This window comes from Sminthopsis crassicaudata, chromosome 4 (genome assembly GCF_048593235.1).
Source record: "Sminthopsis crassicaudata isolate SCR6 chromosome 4, ASM4859323v1, whole genome shotgun sequence".
Classification (NCBI taxonomy): Eukaryota; Metazoa; Chordata; class Mammalia; order Dasyuromorphia; family Dasyuridae; genus Sminthopsis; species Sminthopsis crassicaudata.
The window spans coordinates 307,238,757-307,257,320 of record NC_133620.1 but is presented as its reverse complement, the minus strand read 5'-3'; the positions used below and the strand labels follow the sequence as shown (position 1 = coordinate 307,257,320).

Here is an 18,564-nt window from a genome sequence, read left to right as displayed (position 1 = left end):
ATTTTACAAGGGACACTGCGCCTCATGGGAGGCCAAGAAATGGGGTACCCCTTTCCTTTCCCTCATTAAAGGGGCAAAGATTTTATTATACTGCTAAATGCGAGCTAAATTCCAAAAGAAGTTAGCTGACAAATCCCCTAAAGGAGTTCACTATAACCATAGACTGATGAACTAAATTCATAGTGAAGTTAACTACTATGACACTTAGCAAGTGAACTAATCCCAAAAAGGAGTTAACAAGGACCTACAGTATAAGTAGATCTTTTATAGAGAAAAAAATAACCTGGTTTTTGGATTGGATACAGTAAAGATAGGTTTATCAGAGACTTCCACTTGGGATGGGACTGTAATCAAAATCCAGTAGAACAAAAGTTCTATTTAAGAACAAAAGGCCCACATAAGAACTTAATGATTTCTCAGTACTCTCCCTCCCTAACTTGCCTCAGAGAGTAGTTAGGCTTCCAGATTGTTCCAGATTCAGGATTTCATTGCTAACAACCACTTGGCTACCTAGGGCTTCCTCAATACCTCTGTCTTACACTACTTTCTATAACAAATCCAGAATGGATAGATTCACTATTAAAGACTATTAATTAAAATTAGAAAGAAAGGTACTGGTAGAAAACATATTCTTAACCAAGCAAAGGCTATTACAACACATAAAATATGTGACTATATGAAACTGAAAATTTTCTGTATAAACAAAATTAATTTACATAGAATAAGAAAAGTGGTTGAACGGAAGAAAATCTTTGCATCAAATTTTTGAGATAAATCAATCAACAAATGTTTATTAAGTACTTACTATGTTCCAGGCATCATACAAAATGAAAAACAATAACATGATTTCTGCTTTAAAGAAGTTTACGTTCCTTTTTTAAAAATTAAAGTTTATTTTATTTTCAGGTGCAAGTTGGCTTCCTTTTATCTTATCCTCACTTTCAGACCCTCTCAATGAGAAAGCAAGAAAAAAGTGATCTACAAACTTACAGTGACATGTCCACTCCTATCCCTTTTAATCAGGGTCTATCTATCCATTATCTTAAAACAAATATTATGCTATATTCTAAATTGTGATCGGTCACTGTATTGGTCACGGTTCAAAGTCTTTCAAAGTAGTCTTTATAGCATGTTACTGCATAAATTATTTTTATTATATAGATTGTTGTTAGACCTACTCACTTCACTTTGCATCAGTTCATATATATCTTCCCAAGTTTTTCTGAAATCATCTCTTTAATCATAGCATAATAATATTACATACTGACGTAAATCCTCAACAAGCTTGTTCCCAGGAATTGTTAAAACAAGAATCATAATCAGGTCAATGCTCCCAGATTGCCCTGTTTAGAATAATGGGAGGTCAAAACTCTTCTCACTCAGCCTCCATTTTCTCAGTGACATGAAGCAAAACTCTTAAAAATCAGCCCATTTGCAGCCCTTTTTGTAGTGGCCAGGAAACTGGAAACTAAGTGGAAGCTCATCAATTGGAGAATGACTAAATAAATTGTGGTATATGAATATTATGGAATATTATTGTTCTGTAAGAAATGACCAGCAGGATGATTTCAGAAAGGCCTGGAGAGACTTACATGAACTGATGCTGAGTGAAATGAGCAGGATCAGGAGATCATTGTATACTTCAACAACAATACTATATGATGATGGATGAACATGGCCTTCTTCAATAATGAGAAACAAATCAGTTTCAATAGAGCAGTAATAAATTGAACCAGCTACACCCAGCGAAAGAACTCTGGGAAATGAGTATGAACCACTTCAAAGAATTCCCAATCTCTCTATTTTTGTCCGCCTGAATTTTTTATTTCCTTCACAGGTTAATTGTACACTATTTCAAAGTCCGATTCTTTTTGTACAGCAAAATAACTGTATGGACATGTATACATGTATTATATTTAACTTATACTTTAAGATATTTAACATGTCAAAGGATATGAATAGACAATTCTCAGATGATGAAATTGAAACTATATCCACTCATATGAAAGAGTGTTCCAAATCACTACTGATCAGAGAAATGCAAATTAAGACAACTCTGAGATACCACTACACACCTGTTAAGATTGGCTAAGAAGACAGGAACAAATAATGATGAATGTTGGAGGGGATGTGGGAAAACTGGGACACTGATACATTGTTGGTGGAGTTGTGAAAGAATCTGGCCATTCTGGAAAGCAATTTGGAACTATACCCTTTGATCCAGCAGTGCTACTACTGGGCTTATATCCCAAAGAAATACTAAAGAGGGGAAAGGGACCCGTATGTGCCAAAATGTTTGTGGCAGCCCTTTTCGTAGTGGCTAGAAACTGGAAGATGAATGGATGTCCATCAGTTGGAGAATGGTTGGGTAAATTATGGTATATGAAGGTTATGGAATATTATTGCTCTGTAAGAAATGACCAGCGGGATGAATACAGAAAGGTTTGGAGAGACTTACATGAACTGATGCTGAGTGAAATGAGCAGAACCAGAAGATCACTATACACTTCAACAACAATACTGTATGAAGATGTATTCTGATGGAAGTGGATATCTTCATCATAAAGAAGATCCAACTTACTTCCAGTTGATCAATGATGGACAGAAACAACTACATCCAGAGAAGGAAGACTGGGAATTGAATGTAAACTGTTAGCACTACTAACTGGGTGTAGCTAGTTACTTATACTTTTGGAATCCAATTCTTAATGTGCAATAAGAAAATGGTATTTACACACATATATTGTATCTAGATTATACTGCAACACATGTAAAATGTATGGGGTTGCCTATCATCTAGGGGAGGGAGTAGAGGGAGGGAGGGGAAAATTTGGAAAAATGAATACAAGGAATAATGTTATAAAAAAATTACTTATGCATATATACTGTCAAAAAAATTTTATAATTATAAAATTAAAAAAAAAAAGATATTTAACATGTATTGGTCAACCTGCCATCTGGGGGAGAGTGTGGGGGGAAGAAGGGAAAAAATTGGAACAAAAGGTTTTGCAATTATTAATGCTGAAAAATTACCCATGCATATATCTTGTAAATAAAAAGCTATAATTAAAAAAAAAAACAAACCCAGCCCATTTGGTTTTCCAACCTCTGAGAACGTTTAGTTAGTATCTTTAAAAGAATTGCTCATTGAGATGACTGTCTTCTGTTTTGTATCTGCTTGAGACAATGAAGCTATTCATGTTAACTAAATAGCAAATCTTTATAACCTGTGATAGATGGCTCGTCACTGTTACTCCATGAACCAAATCTCTATTATACTATTTTTATCTAATATTCTTTTACAATCTATTGCTCTCTCAAATCTATTTCTATTTACCACTGCTGGTGCCTATTTTATTACTTCAAACACATTTACTTATCTTGTTCCGCCATTACCTGAGTGGAAGCATTTTCTCAGTTTTCAATTCATTACCAGAACAAGAAAAAAAAAAAAAGCTGCTATAAATATTTTTTTGTACATTTGGGTTCCTCTTCTCTTTTTTTCTGATCTTTTTGGGATATTACTGAGTAAAAGGATTTGCACAGTTTAATTGCTTTTGGTTACAAACTGTTTTCTAGTAAGATTGGGCAAGTTCACAATTCCATTAATATATTAATGTACCTGTGTTCCCAATGCTCCTTTAGCATCTTGTCATTTTCCTTTTTTATCTTTGCAGTCTGATGCATATTGAGGTGGAACTTCAGAATTGTTTTAATTTACATTTGTAATTCCCAGTGGTTTAGTATATTTTTTTCATATGGCTACTGACAGTTTGGATTTTTTCCTTGGAATTGTTTATACATATCTTCTGACTATTTACCAACTGGGAAATGGTGGAGCTCATAATGCAAAAGACAACATGCATACAATTATGTACATACTATATATATATCTATATGTATGTATGTATATATATATATATATATAAATATAAAATAAAAAGAAGGTAATCTCAGAAGGAAGTCACTAACAATTTAAGGGACAGGAAAGATAATCTGCAGAAATTATGTTTTCAGATGAGTCCTGAGGGATGATAGAGAAAAAGAAGGAAAGAATTCTAGGGTTAGGTGATAATCATGTATTGGGTCGAGGGATGGATTGTGAAAAGATTGGAAGGGTTAGGTTATGAAGGACTTTAAAAGTCATATAGAGGCTTTTATATTTGATTCTGGAAGTTATAGGAAAGCAAAAGAGTTTATTATTTATGGAAGTGACAACAGTCAGAACTGTGTTTCAGAAGGATCTGACATTGGAGGGGCAGGGAGAAATAAAAGCTATTGCAATAGCTCAAGCATGAGTTTGAGAGGGCCTGTACTAGGATGACGGCAATATCGTCAGAGAGAGAAAAGGCCTATAGGAAAGATATTGCAAAGATAAAAGTAATATGCATTTGTAAGAGATAGGAGAAGTTGAATCTGGATTGGAGAACAAGGAATATTCTGACTCTTCTTATCAGTGAAAGTACAACCAATACTGGAAAGGGGATCCAAGAATACAGTGTCATCAGAAGGAAGCCAAGCCTAAGTGAGTACCAGAAGGAAGAAGAGATGAGCAGGAAAAGATTTAAGATGAAAATAAATTTATTAACTTCCAGGCATTCCAAAGGGTGATCAAATTGGGAATAGAACTGATTATAAACGATGTTAGAGAAATATTCTAATACTAAAATAGCTCAGTGGGACAGCTAAATAATACAGGACAAAATACCAGGCCTTGAATCAGGAGGGCCAGAGTTCAAATCCAGCCTTGGACATTTTTTAGTTATATGACCCTGAGCAAGTCATTTAACTCTGTTTGTCCATCCTCATCCCCACCTCAAAGAAAAAAGAAAGAAAGAAAGAAAGAAAAGCTATAGGATATGTCCTATAAAAGTCGGAAGACCTAACTCCCAGGAGGAAAGAACCAGTCCAAACAAGGAAAAACTGGCAATTTGAGGTGACTCTGAATCAGGAGTAACCTCTAAGGCATTGAAGAAAACCCTCATGGGTAAAAAATAAAATAAGTGAAGAAATAAAGGTTTGGGCTACTAAGCCTGTCAATTTATTAAACAACTCATGCTAATTGCTTAACAATACAGAGGAAAACAGATTTTTATACATTAAAAACCAATTAAAAAATAAAAAACCAACTATTTAAAAGATAACAATTTAGTTATCCTAGTTGGATACAATACTAAGTAAATTGATTTCTACTTGGAGGAAAGATTACAATTTTCAAGCTAGAAGGGGAAGAGAGAATAGCGCCAATATATTGGAGCTATTCCAATAGACAGGGAATATCAGTTTCCTTTCTATTCAATTATAGTTCTAGTTCATTTTCTGTCCTGTGAGAAAATTTTATTCAATTGTGGGAATTTTTAGAGGAAAATATTGCATTTGGGGGGGGGGGGCTTATCCTGAAAAAATGGAAAGCTGCACCACTTCTACTTGTTTCTTATAAGACCCATAACTATGGACCCAGATTATGCTGACCAGAAACTGGAGAAGTCAGAAGTAAGCAATAAGAAAAAAGAGGGGGAAAAAAAAAAAAAAAAAGACAGTGAAAGTACTAGATTCCAGGAAGAAGAACCTCAAAGAATTTTAATAAAACATAACCTATAGGAAACTGGATGAGGAAGAGTGGAGAAAGACTGAAAAGGGGAGAAAAAGAAAGAAGCCTTACTTTGAAGGTGGGAGAGAGTTCTACTGATGAATGCTCATATAAGTGAAGGGAAATGAAGACTTTACACTGATAAAGTCTAAGGGTTTTGGTGCCTGAAAAGTTTATTGTGAAGAAAGTAGGGAGTTGGAACTTCTGAGAACAACTGGCACCTATAGGAATGGCAGACCATGGACCCAAGAATGAGATTTCCACATAAATATAGAAAAAGAAAAACAAAAAAAAGGTATAGATCAGTGTAGGTAGGAAGGCACCTTCCCATAGGGCAGAATGTGCTCTGATAACCAATATTAATTAGCATTGTTCTGAGAGAAGCACAATGGAAAAAGAATAAGCCCGACAAAAGAATGGAAGAAAGTGCCAAAAGGGAAGAGCTTAGAAGGAAACCCTTAGAAAATTGAAGAATACAGAGAAAAGCGAAAGACCATATGATAATAGGGGTCATAAATAAAAGAATTAGGGTCTTGAGCTGGGGTAGGGAATGGCCAAACCAGGCCCACAAAATCATTTACTAAGGCAACTGCAGACAATGAGCTGAAAGCTAAATATAGGTACAACAATCTCCCACTGCTTGAGTTCTATAAACTGATAATTTTGAATGGCCTGTGAGTGATGTTATAAATACCCAAATGACCTTTGGCAGAAAAAAAGTTCCCACCCCTGATCTAGAATAAACAGAAAGAGAACATGGAAAATGAAGAGGGAAAAATTATTTTTCAAAAGGGACACAACAAATTAAAATAAAATACTAAAAAAAAACCCAAACCTTAATGAACTGTACTACCGTGTTTCCCCGATAATAAGAATCCTGAAAATAAGACACCCACATACTCTTTAATATTCCGCTAAAATAAGCCCTCCCCCGAAAATAAGCCCTATCGAACTTACTATGAAAACGGTCATCATGGTGATCCCCTGCGCTATATGCTGCGTAGCGGTACCTTCAGTAAGCAGCGCTGCCCTCCCCTCCCGGGTGAAACGCACGTCGCGCTCCGAGCTGCATCCAATCAGAGCTGCAGCAGTGAGCGCGTCATCCTCTTCTTCCCTGGTGATTTGCTTGCTGGCGCAAGACATCCAGGCTGGAATTCAGGGTATGGATACTTATGACGATGTTGTTGAAGAAGATGACATGATCATTATTGAATAAAGGTAAAAAAATTTTTGTTCACATTTACCTGTTTATTAAAATTGCTGTCAATGTTCATTAAAATAAGCCCTCCCCTGAAAATAAGCCCTCTGGTGTTTTTTAGTCCCAAAAAAATAATAAGACAGTGTCTTATTATCGGGGAAACACGGTAGCTAAAAGGGAGAAGGAAAATCTAACTAAGAAGAAAAAAAAAAATAGATGAAACTATATAACAGATAAAAGCAGGAGAGAACAAAACTCTAAAAGGAAACACATAAGGAGAAAAATCAAGGGTTAAAAAGAAGAGAGCCTATGGGAAGAAGACCACCTGAAAAAACATATTAAAGTAACTAAAAGAACATAATACTGTGATAACAGCAGAAAAAGGGAGGAAACCATAACTTAGGGGGGAACCCTAAAAGAGATGGAGAGAAATGTAGCCTAAAGAGAGATGGAGGAATTATAAAGCTTAAGTTCCTTTTTAAAATCTCTTTTTTTTCTTAATATTAATTGTATAATTATAAAAATTTTTTTACAGCATATATGCATGAGTAATTTTTTTTAATAACAATTATCCCTTGTATTCATTTTTCCAAATTTTCCCCTCCCTCCCTCTACTCCCTCCCCTAGATGATAGGCAATCTCATACATTTTACATGTGTTACAATATAACCTAGTTACAATATATGTGTGTAAATCCAATTTTCTTGTTGCACATTAAGAATTGGATTCCAAAGGTATAAGTAACCTGGGTAGCTAGACAATAGAGCTAATAGTTTACATTCAATTCCCAGTCTTCCTTCTCTGGATGTAGTTGTTTCTGTCCATCATTGATCAACTGGAAGTAAGTTGGATCTTCTTTATGTTGAAGATATCCACTTCCATCAGAATACATCTTCATACAGTATTGTTGTTGAAGTGTATAGTGATCTTCTGGTTCTGCTCATTTCACTCAGCATCAGTTCATGTAAGTCTCTCCAAACCTTTCTGAATTCATCCCGCTGGTCATTTCTTACAGAGCAATAATATTCCATAACCTTCATATACCATAATTTACCCAACCATTCTCCAACTGATGGACATCCATTCATCTTCCAGTTTCTAGCCACTACGAAAAGGGCTGCCACAAACATTTTGGCACATACGGGTCCCTTTCCCCTCTTTAGTATTTCTTTGGGATATAAGCCCAGTAGTAGCACTGCTGGATCAAAGGGTATAGTTCCAAATTGCTCTCCAGAATGGCCAGATTCTTTCACAACTCCACCAACAATGTATCAGTGTCCCAGTTTTCCCACATCCCCTCCAACATTCATCATTATTTGTTCCTGTCTTCTTAGCCAATCTTAACAGGTGTGTAGTGGTATCTCAGAGTTGTCCGAGAATTGTCTGTTCATATCCGTTGACCATTTATCAATTGGAGAATGGTTTGATTTCTTATAAATTAGGGTCAGTTCTCTATATATTTTGGAAATGAGACCTTTATCAGAACCTTTAACTGTAAAAATATTTTCCCATTTGTTACTTCCCTTCTAATCTTGTTTGCATTAGCATTGTTTGTACAGAAACTTTTTAGTTTGATGTAATCAAAATCTTCTATTTTGTGATCAATAATGATCTCTAGTTTTCCTTTGGTCATAAATTCCTTCCTCCTCTACAGATCTGAGAGGTAGACTATCCTCTGTTCCTCTAATCTATTTATGATCTCATTCTTTATGCCTAAATCATGGACCCATTTTGATCTTATCTTGGTATATGGTGTTAAGTGTGGGTCCATATCTAATTTCTGCCATACTAATTTCCAGTTTTCCCAACAGTTTTTTTCAAATAATGAATTTTTATCCCAAATGTTGGTATCTTTGGGTTTGTCAAACACTAGATTGCTATAGATATACCCTTTTTTGTCCTTTGTACCTAATCTGTTCCACTGATCAATTGGTCTATTTCTTAGCCAATACCAAGTGGTTTTGGTGACTGCTGCTATATAATAAAACTTTAAATCAGGTATTCCTAGACCATCTTCATCTGACTTTTTTTTCATTAATTCCCTTGAAATTCTCGACCTTTTATTCTTCCATATGTATTTTGTTGTTATTTTTTCTAGGTCATTAAAATAGTTTCTTGGGAGTCTGATTGGTATAGCACTAAATAAATAGATTAGTTTGGGGAGTATTGTCATCTTTATTATATTCGCTCGGCCTATCCAAGAGCACTGAATGTCTTTCCAATTATTTAAATTTGACTTTATTTTTGTGGCAAGTGTTTTGTAATTTTGCTCATATAATTCCTGACTTTTCTTTGGTAGATGGATTTCCAAATATTTTATACTCTCAACATTTGTTTGCAATGGAATTTCTCTTTGTATCTCTTGCTGTTGCATTTTGTTGGTGATGTATAAAAATGCTGAGGTTTTATGTGGATTTATTTTGTATCCAGTAACTGTGCTAAAGTTGTGAATTATTTCTAATAACTTTTTATTAGAATCTCTGGGGTTTTCTAAGTATACCATTATATCATCTGCAAAGAGTGTTCTTTTTAAAATCTCAATTGCATTTTATTTTTCAAGTTATATATGTATTTATTTATTTTTTAAGAATTTGTATTCCAAATTCTCCCTCCATTCCTTACCTCCCCCTTTCCCATGACAGCAAGCAATCTGATATAGGTTAAATATGTACAATCCTTTTAAACATATTTCCATATTTGTCATATTGTGCAAGAAAAATCAGACCAAAAGGGAAAAAAAAAACAAAAGAAAAAAAAAAACAAGCAAGCAAATTAAAAAAAGGTGAAAATACTCTGTTTCGATCCACATTCAGTCTCATGGTTCTCTCTCTAGATGTTGAATCCAAATATGTGAGCAAAGTGAAATTAGCAGAACCAGGAGAAAACACAGTAACAACAATATTATATGATAATCAACTGTGTATGGCTTAGCAAACTAGCTAGAGTGGTAGTACAATGATCTAAGACAATTCCAAAGGACTTAAAATGAAAAATGCTATCCACTTAAAAAGGAAAAAAAAATGATGGAATCTGAATGCATATTGAAGTCTACTTTTTAAACTTTATTATTACTGGGGATTTGGGGACTGCTTTTCTTTTGTAACATGGCTAATAATGAAATGTTTTGCATGACTGCATGTATAATTTAAATCAAATTGCTTGTTTTCTCAAAGAAGAGAAGGGGAGGAAGGGAGGCTTAGAATTTGAAACTCAAAATAAAAAACAAACAAAAAACAAAAGGAATGTTGGGGCAGGTAGGTGGTGCAGCATGCAGGACAGCATTTGCATAAGCATGGAGGTGAAAAATGGAATCTCATGTATGATTGGCATTAAGTAGACCAGATTGCCAGGAGCATAGAAAGCATTAGGTGGAATTAGGCTCTAAACTGCTTATGAATAGATTTAAATGCCACTAGAAACTGTGTTTTATCAGGCAAATAGGGATTTACTGAAGCTTCTTACAGATGAGTAACATCATTGGATCTGTGCTTTAGGAATATCAATTTATTGACTCTGTGGAAAATATATGGAAAGGGGGAAAGGTGGGATGAAAACAAATTAGGAGACTATTTCAATAATTTAAGGAAGAGGTGATAAATGTCTGAAGTAGGGTAATTGGGATGTCAGTGTAGAGGAAAGTATAAATGGGAAAGATATTGAAGAAGTAGATAAGACCTGACCACTAATTTGATATAAAGGAGGGATGGTGAATGAAAAAGAATTGAGGATGACTCAAAAGTACTAAATCTGGGTAGCTAGAAAACCATTGAAACTTCCCAGAAATGGGAAAATTAGGTGACAGAATGAATTCACAAGAATATCAATATCAAAGAGAACCTCAGACAAATCAAGACTCATATAAGGGTCAGAACATGGAGGGTGCTGAGAAAGTTTGGTCAGAGAGGAAGAAGCACAAGAGAGTAGTATCACAAAAACCCAGAAAGAAAAAAGCCATAAAAAGAGTGGGGAGATCTAGGGGAAGAAGCTCGGGGAAGGAGGAGAAAATTTTGAACTGAAGGTTTTGCAAAGGGTAAATGTTGAAAAACTACCCATGCATATGTTTTGTAAATAAAAAGCTATAATAAAATAAATTTAAAAAAAAAAATGAGTAGGGAGGAGGGTCAACAGTATCAAAAATTGCAAGGGCCAAGAAGAATGAGAAATTCCTGGCACAGAGGATACTTGGTGCTGACTTGTAGAAAAGATCACTGAATTAATCAATAAAAAAATCATTAATGACCTTGTAGAAAAGATTAAGTGGAATTGTAGGAACAAAAATTTAATTTCCTATTCTAAGTCACCCTCCATACAGTTGCCAAAATTACTGTGCAGATCAGATGTTACCCGACTTCTCTCAAAATGAGTAGGATATAAAAACCTGGAGCTTTTCTGAGAGTTAACTTTGAAATAAAGAAAAACTAGGAAACCAGTGCCTATCTGTAGGCCATTGCAGTGGGTAAGAAGAGGGTTCTCATCAAACTTTCAGGACTGTTCATCCACTTTTGGTGCACTGAACCCTCAGCTGTGGCTCCGACAAGTTATAACATGTGCAGCAGTCATAACCCAGAAAACTGTCTTAGCAGATAAGCTAGCCAAGACTGAGGGTAGGCCTCAAACCTGTCAGTTAGGGGGAATCTCTACCTCAAGCATATGAAAACTCCTCCCAGCAGAATGGGAGGATGAGAACAATTTGTTCTAATGGCCGTGAAGGATCTCCATCCTTCAGGCACACTGGAGATATCAGAGCCTCACATTTAGACCTCAGTCAGATATCAAAGACATCACTGCTATCCACTGCATCTTGGGCCATTTCCAGTCATATTAACTTTTGTCCTGCCACTGGACTTCTATGATTCAGGAAGAGAAAGTGAGGGTGACATCTTTGTGCAATTCTGCCTCATTTAAATCCAATTCATGTGCAAGCCAAGACCTCACCCATATCATCATCAGTCTTCTTAGACAAAAGATGAATGAATAAGATTCTCTATCCTAAAGTCAAAGGATAAATAACAAGAAGAGTTTGAAAATTAGGGAGGGAAAAGAGAAGATCAAAGGAATAAGTTCATGGAGGAGATGAGAAGGGATGGGTTCAAAAACCTAAGTAGAAGGGTGAGCATTGGCTGAGGTTTGGTTATAAGGCATTGAGGATATTACATATGATATTAATATGCATATTAATATTAATGTTATCATTACAAAATAATTTCGTAGTGCAATGGGCAGTAATGTTTGAATTCAAAAGACAATCAATGACCACTGTTTTTATTATTGCAGTACTTAAATGTTACTTTTTGTATGCTGTAGATTCTACTTTAGAGTTTAAACCATAAAATCTAAAAAATCCCATGGAAAGGATTTAAAGTATATTTTGGTCTATTCAGGGCCATCTATTCTTCTAGTACCTCCACTTCTTCCTTTATTCTTTGTTTTTTGGTTTTTTTTTCCTGAGGTTGGGGTTAAGTGACTTGCCCAGGGTCACACAGCTAGGAAGTGTTAAGTGTCTAAGATCACATTTGAACTCGGATCCTCCTGAATTCAGGGCTGGTGCTCTATCCACTGCGCCACCTAGCTGCCCCTTTCTTCCTTTATTCTTAATCCTTTGTATCAGGCTTTCAAATTCTCCAAAGTTACCAATGAACCGTGTTCTAATTGTCAAATCTAATCTAATGGTCTTTTCTTAAATTTTCAACCTCCTTGATCCCTGTAATAAAACATTTCCACCTGGATGTCCCATAAATCATCTAAAACTCAACTTGTCTAATATAGAACCCACTATCTCTTGTCCCTCCCCCTCTTCCAATTTCCCTATTAGTGTCAAGAGCATTATTATCTTTCCAAACAACCACATTTCCTACTTTGGTATTACTCTTGAATCCTTTCTCTCCTCGCCCCCATATGAAACTGGTCATCAGATGCTGTATTTTCTTTTTCATCAATATACTCTACTCACACTGTTATCTCCCTAATTTGGATCCTTATTTCTCATTATAGTTTTTGAATAGCCTACCATTTACATAGTCTCCTTGACTCAAGTATTTTCCTATTCTAAGTCACCTTCCATACAGTTGCCAAAATTACTGTACAGATCAGATGTCACCTGACAATTCTCTCAATTTATTCCAATGCAAATTGCCTCTATAAAATCTTTTTTTTTTTTTTTTTTTTTTTTTTTTGGCAGTTAAGGCACTTTACAACCAGAACTTTTCCTACTTTCCCAAGGTTCTTAGACATACTCCCTTTCCCATACTCCATGATATAATTTATTGATGATCACACTTCATTCCATTTCCAGATCCCAGCTCTTTTAAATTGGCTATCACCCATGGCTGTAATGAATTCTTGGTCTCCTGGAATCCCTGACCTCTTTCAAGATTCAATTCAGCTTTTCACATGAAGCCCAACTGCTAGTCCCTCCCTCACAAAGTTATCTTATATTAATTTGTATGTATTCTGTAGGTATTTTGTATGATACCATTCTCCATTGGGATGTAAGATTCTTGAGAGCAGGAACTGTTTCATTTTTTGTGTCTGTATCCACAGAGCTTAGTAAAATGCATATTAATATATTAATGAATTTTTGTTGATTGACTAATGGACTGACATGATCCACTGTTATTATGAATCTCAAGCTCCAGTAAGGAATGGGAACAAACTCCCAAGAGTCTAGAATGAACCCTTAACAGCAGAAGGTCTAGAAACCATCCATATTTCCCATTCCTAATTCTGAGATCTAAACCTATCAGATTCCAAGGCTTCCAGAGAGGGTGTGCTCCTGTTCTAAAGGTTTTTTTTTTTGTTTTTTGTTTTCCTTTTTCTTCTCAGGAAATGCTTCCCCTTTTCCTTGTTTTTCTTTTCTCTGAGATGGGCTATATGATCTTTTAGTTCATTTGAGTCCTAAAATTTAGATTCTAGGATTCTTCCTAATCTTGTCTTCCCTGTAAATATGTAAATGATACAGAGCCAAAAAAACTAAAGGTGAAAAGGAAGCAGGAGCTGGGTTGTCAAATAACGTTTCTTATACTAACAGGACACTAAGAGATTTCTAACTTTAATGATGCAATAGAAGATAGATTAATCTCTTTAGTGCCACTGGGATATAACATGTGAGGGAGTCTCAATGATGTGGGGGTCCCTAGGCCAGTACTCACCTCTGATTCCAAGAAGACTCTTTCAAGCGGCAGCCCTAGTATGCACTCGCCCTACCAGCACTACAAGTCCCAGAAATCCCCGCGCAGATCCCCACTTACATTCCATCCCCTACCCCGAACAACACCCAGAATCCTCAGCGACAAGCCCAGGTTCTCAAAGAGACCGATAGTCTCTAAAGAGAAAAAAAAGAGGAAAGGTGTGTTTGGACTGCCATGGAGAGACACAGATTTAGTCTTTTCTCGCTTCCTTCTTCAGCCTTCCTTGAAATTCTTTGACATTATGCTAAAAGGAATCTTTCCTTCTACCTAAAGAAAATAAGAACCATGCTTCCTTGGCTCGGCCCCACCACAGACCATCCACACCCACTCCTCATTCTCACCTTTGGCCTATGAAGAAGACAGCTCAGCTTTTCTACGTAGAAAGACCTCTAGAAAACGTTCTTCCAGAAGTAGCAGTGACTATTTACTTCCGTTTCCAGGTCAACTTGAACTAGGGTGGGTTCTGATGGTTGCCGTAGAGATGAGGGCGGGGAATTAAATTTAAATATTTTAGTTCTTCCACTGTGAAAAACTGCAGTTGGGGATACAAAAATAGGCGGGGAAAAAAAAAAAAAGAGGAACATAAACACTGCATTTAAGGAGATTGCCGTTTTAATGGGAATTTATATATGGGCGAATAAGTGCAATGAAACAGGAGGTGTAAAAAGGCCGAACCAAAATGTAGTAGGAAAAGCTGCAAAGGGAGAGAGCGTTTTGTGTTGGGGGCAGGTTCTGGGAAAACTTCCAAGAAAAAGCTTAGGGAGACCTATGAAAATGCTCTTCGAGTTCTGAATAAGTTTGGGCGAACAGCTTGTCTGGACAAAGGAGTTATGATTGATAATGGGAGAGGGAAAGAAAGTGCAAGTTAGGAGACCGGGAGGTATCAATTACGGTAGAGGTGGTGCGAATTGATTTTTTTTTTTTTTTTTAATGGATGTGAGAGTTTGTTAAAGTAATATTGATGGGAACTGGCAAAAATATATAAGGGCTGAGAGAGTAAAATGACAAAGATAGGCATGAAGGCTTGGGTAAGAGGGGGAAATAGAAAATCCTTGAAGAAAATTTAGGAAGTTTAGAGGAGAAGCTCGTTCCTCTTATTCTCTCAACTCTGCAGTGCATCTCTACAATACATAATTCAACTGAAACCACCCACTCTAAAGGTTCTAAATCTAATAGATCTTCCTTCATTTTTGAAAACAGAGGGCCTTCAGAAGTTACATTGTGCAGCCTTTTAATTGTGTCAGTCTTCCTCTTCTTACTGTTTTTGTGACACTGCTCTCTCCTAGTTCTCCTGCCTAACTGATTTTTTTTTTTCAGTCTCTTTTGCTGGAGCTTTACCCACATCATACTCACTAAACTTGTGCTCCCCAAGATTCTGTACTGGGCCCTCTTCTCTTTTCCTTCTATACTTTTTCACTTGATGATCTCTTGGACTTAATTATCATCTCTATGTAGATAATTCTCTGATCAATTTATCCAGCCCCAACTTCCCTTCTGACCTTGTTTCCTTTTCCCAACTACTTGTTTATCTTTAACTGGATGTCTCATCAAATATAACATTCAGAACTGCTTTGCCTTCAAACTCTCCCTTATGCCTAACTTTCCTGTCACTATCAAGGCCACCACAATCCTCTTAGTCATATGAGTTGGAAATATAGTTGTCATACTCAACGGTTCTCCTTCACTCCCCATATCTAATCTATTATCAGGTATACAATTGTAACAGCTTTCTTATATGACCCCTTCTCGGACACTGTCACTGCTCTGATGCAGCTTCATGCTTGCAATAGATTTCTGCTTGGTCTCCCTGCCTCAAGTCTCTTCCCATTCCAATCCATCCTCCAGTCAATTGTCAAATTGTTCCTTCTAAAAGTGAAGGCTGGCTATGGTATCACCATATTCAGTATTAACTGCATAGTTACTATTACCTCCAGGATCAAATATAAAATCTTATTTGGTTATTCGTTAAACTTTTCCTCCTCCTTTCTCCTTTTTTTAGTCCTCTAAGAACTTTATCTGTTCTACTTTGCTGATCCTGTGACATTGGCTTCCTTATTGTACTACAGGACATCCTGTCTTCTGATTATTCATTTTTACTGACTCTTCTACATATGATTTCCCTTCCTCCTCAATCCTTGTCTTCTGGGTTCCCTGTGCTTTTTTTAAGTTCTAGTTAAAATTTCACCTTCTTCAAGAATTTTTTCCCAACCACCTTTAATGCCTTTCTTATATGATTATTTACAATTTATACATACAGTATAGCTTTTTTTGTATATTGTTATTTACAAATTGTATCTCCCATTAGATTTAGAGCTTCCTGAGAGAAGGTACTGATTTTGTTTTACTTTTGCCTATCACTAGTGCTTGCTTAGTGGAGTGCCACATAGGACGTACTTACTGACTTGGCTTGACAGTTGGGGACGTGTTGAATTTAAGAAGCTAGAGAGATATCTAGATAGAGTCTAATTGACACTTGGAAAGGAGCTCAGGGAAGGGATTAGAGGTTTGTGTTTTTTTTTGAGGTTTTGCTTGTAGATGTTTTCTTGTTGCTTGTAATGGGCCAGAACTCTACTTGAAACAAGGATTCTTACAAGGTGTTTACTCAGTGGAATTGATAAGACAATGGTTAACTAGTTTAGCATGCTGTTTAATAGTTCTCTAGTTCAGTACATGTACTTAGTACTTAATATAGTTCTACAAGATTGACATCTATTCATATGTGTAGGAGTGCTACCAGAATTCAAGAGGATTTTAGAGTGTTTCAGTAGAGTTTGGGGGTAGAGTTGATGAAGCACAAATAGTTAGCCTTACATGTCCAGATCATTTGGGACAGTAGCATCTTTTCACATGAGAACCTGGGAAACCTGCTTCTAGAAAAATTATGATGTCTAAAGAAAAGGCTTTAAAGAGACAGACTATGGACCATATGTAAACAATCTATGATTGGTTCCAATTGGCTAACTATGATTATCTGGAGAAGCATTCAGAAAGGTCTTTCATTTTCATCTGTCTCTTTGCCTCAGTTTCTTCTAGGGGATCTCTGTGATACTTTCCCTCATGGCATCTGGTGAAGGAAATAGAATTCCTAACCTTAAGTTTGTATCCCATCTGCATTTTTTTGAGGTTTTGCTTGTAGATGTTTTCTTGTTGCTTGTAATGGGCCAGAACTCTACTTGAAACAAGGATTCTTACAAGGTGTTTACTCAGTGGAATTGATAAGACAATGGTTAACTAGTTTAGCATGCTGATTAATAGTTCTCTAGTTCAGTACATGTACTTAGTACTTAATATAGTTCTACAAGATTGACATCTATTCTACAAGATTCACATCTATGATAATGTAATTATAATAGAGTATATAAGCTGGAACAAACTCAGCCAGAAATATTCTCACACCATCATGGTGGCTGGCCTATCCTCCTGCATTTCCTGTACTGAGCTTAAGTCCTATTTGAAGGCCCTCCAAAAAGCTAGCCAGGTTCCAATTGAAGGAAACAGACTGAGAAGGAGTTAATAAAGAATTTGGACTTTATCTCTGGCTATTGTCATGGTGATTACTCTGTTGAAATGAAGGTTGGTCTAGAGACCTCCAGAAAACCAACCAGAACATTACCTTGCTGTTTTCTGAGTTTTATGTCTTGAGCTTCTCTGTCACTAATGTAGCTTTTTATGGTCATGCTATTTTTCTATTGTTTGCTTATTTTTTCCAGCTAATTTTTTTTTTTTGAACTGTTATTTTGAATGTTAGATTTAGGCTCTGTTCACCTTGGGGAGGTTGGCATCACTATCCCAAGCTTCAGGCTTTTTCCATCCTGCTAATTTCACAACTAGTTCTGGGGGTCTGTAAGTTTTTGGTGCTTCCAAGGTAATGTGATCCAAGGAGAGGTATAGTCACTACTCTCCTGGTTTTGCTCTTGTCCCTACCCAAGTAGGGACCCTGATCCCTTGTGACCATAAGCACTCCTCTCCACCTTGGAAATATAACAGAGCCCCTTATCCATTGTAAATGCAAGGATTCTTGTCTGCTCTGGTTCCCTATTATCTCCTTTTGACCACTTGTTCAATCCCCTTCCCATCCCAGTTTAATGAGAGCTCCCTAGATTGCTTTGTCTTCAAAGATAAAGATTCAACTCATCCCCCACCCCCACCCCCCCACTGCTTCCTGCTACTTTAGCAGTGGAGCATCTAGTTAAGAAAGTTCAGTTGGCCAAATGGAAAAGAAGGTAAAAAAGGTAACTGAAGAAAATAATTCACTAAAAATTAGAATTGAACAAATGGAAGTGAATGACTCAATAAGATTCAAGAATCAGTCAAAAAATCCCAAAAAAATGAAAAAAAAAAAAAAACCCAAGAATATGTAAAATACCTCATTGGAAAAACAACTGACCTGGAAAACAGATCCAGGAGAGACAATTTAAGAATTACTGGATGACCTGAAAACCATGATGAAAAAAAAGACCTTAGACATCATCTTTCAGGAAATCATCAAGTAAAACTGCCCTAATGTCCTAGAACCACAGAGTAAAATACCCATTGAAAGAATTCACTGATCACCTCCTGAAGGTGACCCCAAAATGAAAACTTCAAAG

General features: G+C 36.2%; 1 protein-coding gene across 3 annotated transcripts in view; it reads right to left on the bottom strand.

Moving 5' to 3' along the window:
* The window catches only part of ZNF396 (zinc finger protein 396), a 42,660-nt gene extending 28,242 nt beyond the window's left edge, over positions 1–14,418 (bottom strand). Inside the window, exon 1 of one of the 3 annotated variants that reach the window (XM_074265087.1) lies at positions 14,317–14,418. The gene's annotated coding sequence lies outside the window, so the exon portion shown is untranslated. Of the gene's footprint in view, positions 1–13,936; positions 14,089–14,316 lie in introns of those variants that run through there. The other 2 variants (XM_074265085.1, XM_074265086.1) reach the window with 2 other exon arrangements.
* Between the last annotated feature and the right edge of the window lie 4,146 nt (positions 14,419–18,564).